Below are 10,433 nucleotides of genomic sequence, written 5' to 3'. Positions count from 1 at the left end.
TAAGAAAAAGAAATGTCTTTAATTGCATGTACTTTTTTTGTTTACTAATATTGAATGTAATTTAGTATCAAATATGTTGAGCTCTAACTATATGATTTATGGTAGCATTATGTTCCACCTAGTTGTATTTTTATGAATATGTCATGTTTGCTAAATTATATGTTGTGAATATATGTGATATGATGCAATTTATGTTAGAGAGATATAGACTTAAGAAAAATTATATATTGGTTTTAGAATCATGCCACATAAAGGGCACGGGAGAGGAGAACGAGGATGGAGACGACCCTGTATTAGAGTTAGAGGAAGAGGTGGAGGTGAAGATATCCCTCCTCGTGAAGGTTTAGTGACTAGGACGGACGCACCTTAAGTTGTGCTACCTTAGGCTATGGACCTCCAATAGCACTGATAGATGAAATAAATCTCACTACAAACCTGATGTGAGAATCGTTTCAGGCACTACGATCATGCTCACTCGACAAGCCAATAGGGTGTGGAAATGGGAATGAAACCAACAAGCCAATAGGCCATCCTAACTGCTTAATGTTATACATAAGAATTACTATTTCCATTGGTGTGATTCCTTTTAGGGAACCATAAGTAAAACAGCTAAAACTTATTTTTGAACGTGGACAATATCATACTATTATGGAGGTTCATGATTTCTAATCATCAAGCATTCTCAATGAGATTTCATAAGTAATATTATCTATCCATTTCTATTGAATCAAAACCCTTGAATTGAGTTATAATTTTATAGTAATTTTCCTTTTCTATTAAATCAAAACCCTTCAAGTGAATTATAATTTTCTAGTTCATTTTTGGGGTATCTTTGAGTTTTCTATCATTGTTACTTAGTCTTAATCGAGCATTCTCGATGAGACTTCATAGGTAATATTATCGTCCAACCTTTTATGTTGGATGAAAACCCTTGAATTGAGTTATAATGTTTTAATAATTTTCAAGGGTAGCTTCCAATCGTTGAAATAAAATGTAAATGCAACTTTGAGCCGAGTTTTTTTTAGGTATCCCTTTTAAGGTGTTTGATGTATATTGACAGTACCTATATTGCTCTCTGAGTGTTAAACCTAAATTGAACCTAAGACTGAGTACCTTATTCTTGGGACACTATGGATGCGGCCAACTTTTGTATATGATATAAACAATGTGATCACTAAATTTTACATGTGAAGACATGTGAGTGGGGGCGTCCTATGCAATGAGTATTGCATAAGATCGGACCATGAAGAAAACCACTCTCACTTTATAATGTCGTTTACTTTTGACACTGATTTTTTCATTCGATGACATAGGTAACTCAATCTTAATCCTGAGTTAACTATGAACTCCTATTTATTCGAAATTATCCTTAGATTTGCATGGGTGAGAGTGGCCCGAGTTAGCCGACTCAATAAGCCTCCCATTTTAGGGGTAAGACTGGGTGAATAGCTGGGAACATAGGGTGTATGATGGAATTCACTCCTACCAGCTTTTAGGAATAGTAAAGAGGTTTTTCCCTTAAGTACTGACTCCAAGTCTTGAACAAGGGGACCCACCCTCTCATTGGCCCGAAAGGGATTCGGTTTGGTGGTTGAACCACAAACCAATTGTTCATTAGAGGATCAGTGGGACTTAAGGAACAAAAAGTAACTTTAGGAGTAAAACGGTAAATTGACCTAGCTCTAGTTACGAACAATCTGTGAAGGATCGACTTACTAATCATGGTTATATCAAATGAACAAAAATATATCTATAGTGAGGGGAGTGCAACAATTAGGCTGCAATAGAGTGTCTTAGTGAATAAATGCTGGTTAACAAGGTTAATGAGATTAGCCAGTCAATTTCGGATCGTTGGAGCCCATGATCTGTAGGTCCATTCGGTCCCTCTTCTAGCTCATATCGAACTAAACCTTAGAACAGTGTGACGAGTGAGTTCGAAGTGTTCGAATTCAAATTAGGGAATACACACTAAATATATACGATATATTTAACCTCATTTTGTTTTAGTTATGAATTGAACAAAAAGAGAGAATTGGGGATATTTAAATAATATTTAAATATTTTAATTATGAATAGTGATTGATAATCAATATGTGCATTGGAATTGACATTTTATTTAATGTTAAATATTAATTAAATTATTTAATTAATCATTTAATATTATGTTGATTTGAAATTAATTATTTAAATTAATTGTTGAATTAAAATAAACAAAGTCAAAATGTTTACTCCACCTAATGGAAAAATCGTGAGTGGAATATTGAGGGTCTATACGGTTTAATCAGACTTGCATGTTTACCCAATAATCCCACAAATTTGAGTGGAATTTTGAGTGTCAAAATTTGGTGAACTCAAACTTGCATGCTTGCCACATAATCCCACAAATTAGAGTGAAATTTTGAGTGTCAAATTTTGGTAATCTCAAATTTGCAGGAACATGCAAATATGACTCTATAAATAGAGTGATCAAGGTACATGGAAATTCTTCTTGAAAAACTTTGAGAAAATCTCTCAAAACTCTCTTTTTACCTATACTAAATTTCTATCAAGTTTCATCACTCACCGGATTCCACAATCCTATTCTAAGGTCGGAGAATAGTAGGGAAGACACTAGTGGTGGTTTGAAACTGTTCGTGAGGAAAAAGAAATTTGAACTACAAAAGGTTACTATTCAAACTCATTGAGTTTTAATGCTTTTGAACATGCTAGCTAATTTACTATAATTGATGTACTTAGAGTGCCTAGGATCCAAATTGCTTCCGCACGTATTATGGTAACACCATCAAAATGAACCTAAACTGACAACATAATTTATGAACAAATTAAACAAAAAGATATTTAAAAAGAGAGAACCCAAAAAGTAGCAAATTCCCTCAAACACTGCCATTCACCACGAGAACAACACAAAAAATGGAAGAAAGAGGGTGCCAATGAAGGAGTATGGAAGCAAATGGGGAAGAAGAAATATAAGGGAGAGGGGGGCTTTGGAGGCTTCAAAGGTAGGTTGTGGTGGGAAAAAATATCTCTAGATGCACTAAATTTTGTCACGTAGCATACATTGGCTAACAAAACAAGCAAGCGTCAGAAAATCTATCAATGTCTTTCGATGCTTGTCAATTTAGTTGACCTTGTCCATAAAATTTTGTGCTTTTAAAGAGATATTTCTTCCAACCATGGTAAACAAAATATTGATTCTCATATTTGCTGCATCTTCATTTATCGCAAAACAAATTATCGGAAGATTTAGAATATGAGTATTGTAGTCTACTAATTCTCGCATAGTTCCTGACCGACGTTGTGTGTGCTAAGTTAGGAACAATGAGTATTCCTGACCTTTGGTATATATGATGTTACATGCTACTAAAGAAATTAGTAGACGGACTGTAATTGATTGAGAGTGAGTCTTACCTACTAGTCCTAAAATTCTAAATAACTATATAGAAGTAACCTAAGTGATAGGTAGTTGAAATACCTTCCTAACTTACAAATGATCCAAGTAAAAGAAACTAGGAATTAATAGAGAATAAAACTTAGGAACAACTAGAAAGATAAGTAATAAACTTATGAATGACAAGTTAGCTATTTATTGAGTAAATTAATACTTATCAACATTATTTTAACTTTTTTGGTCAAATAAGAAGTTGCAGGCCAATCGAGGACGAGACCAGTAGGCTCGACACAACAAGGAATCTTTTTCTGAGTCTGTTTTAAGTACATGTGCTTTTGTTGTTGAAAACTTGCTTTGATATGTTGTGTTGTAAAATATATACTTGATTCACATGTTTTACTTGTCATGTATGAAATTTTTTTGTTTTGTAACCGATTTTCGAAGCCAAATATCTATGTTAGTGGTAACTCATGTGAATTGAGCTGTCGATGAACATGTATTATAGAAGCATTGCTCGAGAACTATGTGGTAGCAGCAGGGATCGTCCCAAGGCATCAAGTCGTGTCTGTTTATTTTGGATTTCTACGCTTAGTTTTTATTGTTTGTTGACTATTGGTCAAGGTAAGAAGCGCAGCTCGAGAACTATGAGGTCACAAAGGGTGTCGTCCTAAGGAATCCAGTTGTCTATTTATTTTAAATTTCTAAATTTCTTTTTTAGTTTTTTGTTGGTGGTCGGTTGAGGTAAGAAGCTGTAACACCCCAAAAATGCAGTAAAGCCACCCATGTAAGACCGAAAGACTAGTCATTTCTACACCCTAATGAGTAACTGTAAGGACTAAGGACTTTGGAGAAGTATTGGGAATGAAAGCTTAAGCGAAAAGGACGAAAAGGTCACTTTCCAATTTTTAAGGAAATTTTTGGATATTTAATTCCTTATCTAGTGGGAATTTCAGGATGCTCAAGGACCAAGAAATGACCAACCAGAGATGAAATTTTTTAGGAACATTATGAATTTATCGGAACGTTCAAAGATCATCAAATCCAACATTTAGAATTCAAACTCGAAGTTGGTAGCTCGCTGATCAGAAAGGATATTTTCGACGAATTATCCAGAAAATTCAGTCTCCAAATCACGACGATTCTGGATCTCTCAATGTCGGTGGAAGCTTACCTTATAAAGTCTGAAGTTGAGGCAAAGTTTTAAGACAAGAATTGAGTGATGAGAAATCCTAAAACTCGAGTTTGAAGCTCTTAGATTATGAGTTTTCCTTTCTCAAATTTCTTCCAAATACGAGGGCTATGGTTAATCATTTTTCTTCCTACCAACTCCTGCATATTTTATATGGGATTTATAACAAGTTTCGTGAAGGAATCAGGCACTGAAAAGATTTATAACCGGCTGCCCAACAAAAGGTTTCTAGATATTCTCAGGCGAGAAACATGTTTTCCAACGAACTTTGGAAGGTTATAACTTGTGCTACAGACCACGAAAAGGTATCAACTTGGTCTCTACTTCTTGCTTGAAACTTCATCTAAAGGTTTCGTAGAGCGGTCGAATCCATTAGATGTCTATATATAGCTGTAAAAAGGTATAACCAGAGGGGTCTGATAAGAAAATATCGAGATTTTTCTAGCTAACAAGGAAGAAGATGAAGTCTAAAGTCAAAGGTCAAACTTTGACGAATAAAAGTCAAAGATAGGTATATGTTGACCTTCCCTCGGTTTTCTCAATTTTAACTTCCTTCCTGACCGGTCAAACTGTGGAAGGAAATTTGATATAATTCGGATACTAGAAGCTCAATAACGAAAATCCCAAATGTCGACGACGAGGTAAGTAGTGACCTTTGACGTTTTGTTAAAAAAATACTTGTAGGAATCCATTAGATTTTCCATATGAACCTAAAATAAGTTGAATTTAGGATATATGAAAGAAAAACAAAAAGAATTTTGAATTAAAATAATATTAAAATAACTCACTAAATGAACTCTGAGGACGACGTATGAAAATTTGAAAGCCATTGGAACTAGTTAAGTAGCAAAACCAAGAATTATGGGTAAAATGACCAAAATGCCCCTATGACGACTTATGAAAATCCAAGGTCTATACTTTCTCCAAATGGTTTCATACTTCTTATAAGGTCTATTATGAAGGACATGAAGATATGTTTGAGGTTTAAAGTTGATTGAAACAAGTTTGGAACATAAACCAAGTTAGGACCCAAGAAACACCTAAAGGAAACACCACAAGAATCATGACTCTTCTAGAACCCTCTAAAAAACTCCCTATGAATCTATGACCTTCTAGAACAACTCGTGCTAAGATGGGTTCATATGATTACAAATGCAAGTTACAACTTATGCCTCAAGGATTTACGAACCTCTGTAAGGATCGGGCTGACTCTATGACTAAAAAAGGCGGGTAAATTTTCAGCAAAATAAAACAAAGGAATTTAAAACATTATATTTACATTATATCAAAATAGAGTTTATAGCATACTAGTTAAAACAAAAAACAAGGAACAAACACAAAACACTTTAAAATAAGAGGATTGAAGACGACAAGTGAGGTTAGTCTATGGTACCAGCTCCTTATCACCTGAAAAAAAATGGAGAATAAGAAATGAGTACAAGACTCAGTAAGTAGCTTACTTGTAGTCTCTTAATCGTGTCCTTGATATACTAGGGTACCACATTCTTTGTTCTTGCTTGTTCTTGATCTTGTTCTTGTGGTTAATACTTAGGCTCTTTTAATTCTTGTTCTTGACTTGGGGTTCTTATCTAGGACCTTGGTCCTTGAATCCTAAAACCTTGGTTTTCCTTTAAGGGTCATAGTACTATGGTTTTTGGTTCTTGGTCCTTTGTTCCTAGTTCTTGTCCTTAGAACTAGGATCTTGATCCTTGTTCTATTCCTTGATCTTTCTCTTGTTCTTAATACTTTCTTGGTTCTTGTTTTGTTCTTGATTCGTTCTCCAAGACACTCCCCCTAGGATTTACAGCACTAGGCATGCATCTGACAATCCTGTGTCCAAGGCTTCATGCATTCCAAGCAACACAGCCTTAACCTACGTCCAAGGCTTCATGTGTTTCAAGCGACGTAGTCTTACAGCATCTGAGGGCTTGCCCTTCGATACGGTCTGCTTAACCTATGCCCAAGGCTTCATGCGTTCCAAGCGGCATAGTCTGAAAACCTACATCCAAGGCTTCTTACATTCGAAGCAATGTAGTCTTAGTACTACATCAAGGAGTTGCCCTATAATACAATTTTCTTAACCTATGCCCAAGGCTTCATGCGTTCCAAGTGGCATAGTCTGAAAACCTAACATCCAAAGCTTCTTACGTTCCAAGGGATGTAGTCTTAATACTGCATCAAGGACATGCCATATAATACAGTATGCTTACCCTACGCTCAAGGTTTCATGCGTTCCAAGCAGTGTAGTCTAACTCATGAGCATGTTGTACCGTGGGAGGTCTTAGGAGGTTCTTGATTCGTGGCTAAGGTAACGTACTCTCTTCTTGTTCCTCCGTGACTTCAGACTACTCCCTTTAATAGACCATAAAGGTCACTTGCTCGATGCATACTTAAACATAAGTCTGTCGGGCATCTCTTATAGATGAGGAAAACTTGGGGCATAACATCCTGCAAAGGAAACATGGTGCAGGGCATCCCACCTATAAGAGTAATTCATGGGCACCGCTTGGTAAGAGGTCATGGGTCACTTTGAACATGACTAGAGTATTACCTAGCATTCTTGAGTTTCTGTTTCTGAGTTTGGGGACCTTGGTCCCTCGTCCTTGAGTGGTACCTAGCACTTTTCTTACTTGGGTAGTTGTAAAGCTTGTGTGTTGTTGTTCTTGGTTCTCAATCTTGTAAGTTTCTAAGATTTTTAATTCCTTAAGGCATAAGTTGTAACTTGTATTTGTAACTATATGAACCCATCTTACCGTAAGTTTTTCTACAAGGTCATAGATTCCTAGGGAGTTCTTTAGAGGGTTCTAGAAGAGTCTAAAGTCTTGTGTTATTTCCTTTAGGTGTTTCTTGGATCCTATCTTGGTTTAGGTTCCAAACTTACTCCAATCAACTTGAAATCTCAAACTTATCTTCATGTCCTACATAATCGACCTTATAAGAAGTAGCTGTTGGGTTTTATGTCCTAAAAATCATAGTTTTTAAACAAAAACATATTCCATTTTCAATAAAGTTATTATTGTTGTATATTCAGTAAAGATTGTTCTTGAATAAAGTGAACTTTTCGACCATTAATCTAAATCCAATAAACTAAGAACACTCTGGATATAGTGTGATTACTTGAACTATATGTAGAGACATAAGAGTTGATCAAGTTCAAATATATAGTCAAAATGATCTATAGTATATGGATAACGCTGAGTACCTTATTCTGGGGACACTATGGATGCGGCCCACTTTTGTATATGATATAAACAATGTGATTACTAAAATTGTACATGTGGAGACATGTGAGTGGGAGCGTCCTATGCAATGAGTATTGCATAAGAACGGACCATGAAGAAAATCACTCTCACTTTATAATGTCTTTTATTGTTGAGACTGATTTTTCTTTTCATTCGATGACCTAGGTAACTCGATCTTAATCCTAATCTAACCATGAACGCCTGTTTATTCGAAATAATCCTTAGATTTTCATGGGTGAGAGTGGCTCAAGTTCGTCGACTCAATAGGCCTCCCATTTCAAGGGTAAGACTGGGTAAATGGCTGGGGACGTGGGGTGCAAGATGGAATTCACTCCTACCCACTTTTAGGAATAGAAGAGAGGTAGTTCCCTTTAGTACTGACTTCAGGTCTTGAACAAGGAGCCCCACCCTCTCCTTGGCCTGAGAGGGATTCGGTTTACTGTTGGACCACAAACCAATTGTTCATTAGAGGATCAGTGAGACATAAAAAACAAGAAGTAACTTCAGAGGTAAAACGGTAAATTGACCCAGCTCTAGTTACGAACAACCTGTGAAGGATCGACTTACTAATCATGGTTATATCAAATGAACAGAAATATATCTATAGTGAGGGGAGTGCAACTACTAGGCTATAGTGGAATGTCCTAGTAGTTAACGAATGTTGGTTAACAAGGTTAATGAGTTTAACCGGTTAATGTATGATCGTTGGAGCCCATGATCTATTGGTCCATTAGGTCCCTCTACTAGCTCATATCGGACTAAACCATAGAACAATGTGACGAGTGAGTTCGAAGTGTTCGAATTGAAATTAGAGAGAATGCACTACATATATACGATATATTTAACCGCATTTTTGTTTTATTTACGAATTAAACAAAAAGAGAGAATCTGAGATATTTAAATAAGATTTAAATATCTTAATAAAATGTGTCGGAATTAATTGAGATTGACATTTGAATTAATATTAAATATTAATTAAATAGTTTAATTAATCATTTAATATTACTTTAATTTGAAATTAATAATTCAAATTGATTTTTGAATGAAACGAAAGTAAGTCAAAATGTTTGACTTCATTTAATGGGAAAATCCATGTTAGTAGAATTTTGAGGTGTCAAAATTTTGTTTAACCAAACTTGCATGCTTGCCAAATAAACCCCACAAATTTGAGTGGAATTTTGAGTGTCAAAATTTTGTTAACTCAAGCATGCATGCTTGTCACATAATCCCAAACATTTGAGTGGAATTTTAAGTGTCAAAATTTAGTGATCTCAAATTTGCATGAACATGCAAACATGACTCTATAAATAGAGTGATCATATTACATGAAAGGTCTTCTTGTTGGTGAAAAAAACCTCGAGAAAAACCTCTCACAAACACTCTCTTCATATATATAAAATTCCTCCCAAGTTAAGTCACTCACCGGATTCCACAATCCCGTTCTAAGGCCAGAGGATAGTGGAGAAGACACTGGTGGTGGTTTGAAACCGGTTCGTGGGAAAAAAGGAATTTGAACTACAAAAGGTTAGTATTCAAACTCATTAAGTTTTAATACTTATGAACATGCTAGTTATTTACTATAATTGATGTTCTAAAAGTGCCTAAGATCTAAATTGCTTCCGCATGTGTTATATTAACACCATCATGTACCTTATCGGTTTGGTCTCGTTTCCTATTATAGATCCATTTGCAACCAATAGGTTTTAACCCATCTGGTTGATCTACAAGTTCCCAGACTGAATTGAAGTACATTGACTTCATTTCAAGATTCATGGCTTTGATCCACTGATCTCTATCTTCATCATTCATTGCCTGTTTATAGGTCAATGGATCCTCAACGTCATTATCAGGTATGATGACTTGAGTTTCTGCCAAACCCAAGTAACGATCGGGTTGAGTTATAACCCTCCCACTAAGTCGAGGCATTCTCAACTCTTAAGGAGTATGTGATTGACAAGAAGTGTTGGTTTGATCAACAACTCTTATTGAAGGACCAACTTGATCAACAACTCTTGTTGTTTTATCAGTAGCTTCTTTAGAAATCTCACTTAATACTAGTTTGCTGCAAGGCTGATGATTTCTTACGTGGTCTTCCTCTAAGAATGTAGCGTTTGTTGATACAAACACTCTATTTTCTTGTGGGTCATAAAACAAACCACCTTTCGTCTCTTTGGGGTATCCTACGAAAATACATAATTTTGAACGACGTTCTAATGTCTTGGGGTTTTGCTACAACACATATGCTGGACATCCCCAAATCCTGAAGTGATGTAAACTACCTTTACGCCCTTTCCAACACTCATAAGGTGTTTCTGAAACACTCTTAGTCGGAACCATGTTCAAAATGTATGTAGCAGTCTCCACTACATATCCCCAAAACGGATCAGGTAATTAAGCAAAAATCATCATAGACTGAACCATGTCTAACAGAGTTCTACTTCTCCTTTTTGATACACCATTTTGTTGAGGCATACCTGGGACTAAGAGTTGAGACCATATTTCATGTTCTATCATATAGTCCTGAAATCTTAAGTCCATGTACTCTCCTCCTCGATCTGATCGAAGTGTTTTAATAGTTTTACCTAATAGATTCTCAACCTCAGTCTTATACTCT

Source organism: Cucurbita maxima, unplaced genomic scaffold, assembly GCF_002738345.1.
Source record: "Cucurbita maxima cultivar Rimu unplaced genomic scaffold, Cmax_1.0 Cma_Scf00076, whole genome shotgun sequence".
Lineage (NCBI taxonomy): Eukaryota > Viridiplantae > Streptophyta > Magnoliopsida > Cucurbitales > Cucurbitaceae > Cucurbita > Cucurbita maxima.
Note: the sequence above shows the minus strand (reverse complement) of the source record.